This window comes from Orycteropus afer, unplaced genomic scaffold (assembly GCF_000298275.1).
Source record: "Orycteropus afer afer isolate SDZICR_OR568_19922 unplaced genomic scaffold, OryAfe1.0 scaffold00109, whole genome shotgun sequence".
Classification (NCBI taxonomy): domain Eukaryota; kingdom Metazoa; phylum Chordata; class Mammalia; order Tubulidentata; family Orycteropodidae; genus Orycteropus; species Orycteropus afer.
In genome coordinates, this window is record NW_006921696.1 from 8,535,899 (window position 1) to 8,538,989 (window position 3,091).

Genomic DNA, 3,091 nt, shown 5'->3' on the forward strand with positions numbered 1-3,091 from the left:
TTTTGTTTTCTTTATATTGAGAGGTAATCCATTCTTCAGACTGTATTCTTCAGTCTTCATCAGTAAGTGCTTCAAGTCATCCTCACTTTCAGCAAGCAAATCATCTAGATAATTATAGATTACATGTTTTTACTGAATATATTTTTAAGCATTTGGTTCTTAAAATACGTTAAACTGAAACATATTAAATTACAAATAATTTTATGGCAATTAAATAGGAAAATCATTAGGGCAATGTATGGTATTCTTGGTACAAATGAAGCCCAGTTTGTAATGTGTCTTGAAATTAAGGAAAACAGCACTCATGTCCCCAGGAAATCTGTTAAGAAACATGTTTACAACATTATGAATTAGACAGGAACTAGATATATTATAGCGCTCCACTATTCTGTATCCGCACACTGGTGGTTTACTTAAATACAGAACCAATTAGAATCATGGAGCTCCTGAGGCTGGCAGATGGCTTCAACTTTGACCTTTTTGGCTTTGGTAGGTTTCTTTTGCTTTTATGTTATTTTTATATCTTTTAATTTTAGGTGCAGTATGGGTTTGGATGTGTCATGTAATTATGGCTTTAGTATGCTATTTGTTCAGGATAATGGTAATTAATGAAAGCAAAACAAAACAACACTACCACCAAAAAACCTGAAAGCTGTTTTGTGTATAAACTGAACCATTTTCCATTAGGGCTTTTGTTTGATGTATTTTTAACTTATCCATTTCTATACTATCTGAAAGGAGCCCTGGCAGCAAAGTGTTAAAAGCACTTGGCTGCTAACCATAAGGTCAATGTACTGTTGGATTACTCAATAAATAAAGTAAACACAATTTACTTGTCCTTGTTAACTAATCTGCATTGAACAATTTCACATTTTTCACCACATCAAAAATTCTTCTTCTAGGTATGGCTGAGATCTGTCTCTCTCTCAACCCCACAGCATCTTCCTATGGAATCAAAATCTCTTTTCAAATTTACAATCCCTGACAGGGAAGGAGCACACTTTTTTCAAATGTACAATGCATGAAAGAGATGGAGCACACAGTAAGCAAGGTAAACAGAGGTTTTCTTATGCTATGTACTAATCTGTAGTGAACAATCTCTCATGGATTCACTACATCTTGACCAATTTCACATGTTCAGAATTTGGTGAAACCCATGTGAAATTGTTCACTACAGATTATTAATAAGCACAAATACAAGCCTGTGCTTACCTTGTTAGTTGGTTATCTGCCCATTGGTAGGCAGTTCTAAACCATGAGCTCAATGTCTCTTTCCACAGTCTGCTTCTGTAGAGATTATTGTTGTTATGTGCCGTGGAGTCAAATCTGACTCATAGTGACAACTCTTAGGTTTCTGAGGCAGTATTACTATGGAAGTAGATTATCCAACTTCCTTCTGAAGAGTGGCTGGTGGGTTTGAACCGCCAGCCTTCCGGTTAGCAGTCAAGTGCCTTAGGCACTAGGCATTACAGCCTTGGAAACTTCATGAGACAAACCTCATGGAAACCTGAGAGTTCTAATCTATCCTACAGGGTTACTATGAGTAGGGATCATGGACCTACAGCAACAGGTTGTTTTTTGGTTTATATAATCTGAAGTAAAATTTAACAGCCATTTCCCTGCTTTATCCTCTTCATGGTGAAGAATGAAGCTTATGAAAGCTTTGTTGTTCAGAAAATGCCTTTTCACTTTCTAATTACATTTTTGAAAAAATCTCTGGAAAGCCTATTTTAAAACCCACTTTGCCCTTTAGATGTTACAGCAGTGGCTCTGTTTAGAAAATTACTGAATACAACATACCCAGTAAGAGAGGAGCTATCTTTTTTAAAATAATAATTTTAATTGCTCTCATATTTGACAACTCATGAATAAAATTGGATCCTGTTTCTTAACCAAAAACCAGTTGCTGCTGAGTGAACTGTGACTCATGGCTACTCCACGTGTGTCAGAGCAGACTGTGCTCCATAGGATTTTTCAATAGCTGATTTTTCAGAACTAGATCACCAGGTCTTTCTTCTGCTGTACATCTGGGTAGACACAAAACTCTAATCTTATATTTAGCTGCCAAGTGCCACATTAACCCTTTGCACTGCCCAGGGACTCCTTTTCTTAGAAAGATGCAATTGACTTACAGTATGTAAGAGTCCAAAGAGTCATGTAAAGATGTAAACCAAAAAAAATAAAACTGACTGCTGTCCAGTCATTCCTGACTCATAGAGACACCTCTTTGGATTTCTGAGGTGGTATCTCCAGATAAATAAATTACCCAATCTTCCTTCCAAGGAATTGCTGGTGGGTTTGAACCGTTAGCCTTCTGGTTAGTAGCCAACTGCCTTAGGCACTAAGCCACTAGAGCTCCCAAAACAAAACTCACTGCCATCAAAATATTTCAGACTCATAGTGACCCTTCCTTGGGTTTCCAAGGTGGTACCTCTATGGAAGTAGATTGCCCAGTCTTCCTTCTGAGGAGTGGCTGGTGGGTTTGAATCACCAGCCTCCTGGTTAGTAGTCAAATGCCTTAGGCACTTTGATTATTAAAAAAAAAAAAAAGACAAATTTTAAGAATATGCCTTAGAAAAATGTAGCCCACTCCAAAGGACATTGGAATATCTGTTGCCATATGAAAATTGTGAAATAATTCACAAGAGATAACTTAACATGCAGAGTGATTTTCTAACCATCATATTGTTCTAGGTAATTTTACTCTTCTTTATAAGGGATTCTAATTTGCCCCATTTTTTCCAATTGACGTTTCTATCTCAAGTAATTATAGAGTGAAAATTAAGCCTTGAATCAATATCATCAATTACTAAAATTATTTATTTGCAAAAAACTTTTCTTGCTTCTGAAAAAGAATGAAGATGATACCCTCCTCTGTCTCAAAGTTTGCAAAAACAGTGTACTTTGAATTTTTTTTTAGCTTTGTGTTTTAGTTGAAAGTTTACATAACAAATTAATTTCCTGTACACCAATTTATGTACAAATTCTTGTGACATTAGTTGTTATGTCTGCAATGTGTCTCCCTGTATCCACCTTTCCTTCCCCATTTCCATCTCTCCAGTTTCCTTGCCCCTTGCCTTCTCATCATTGG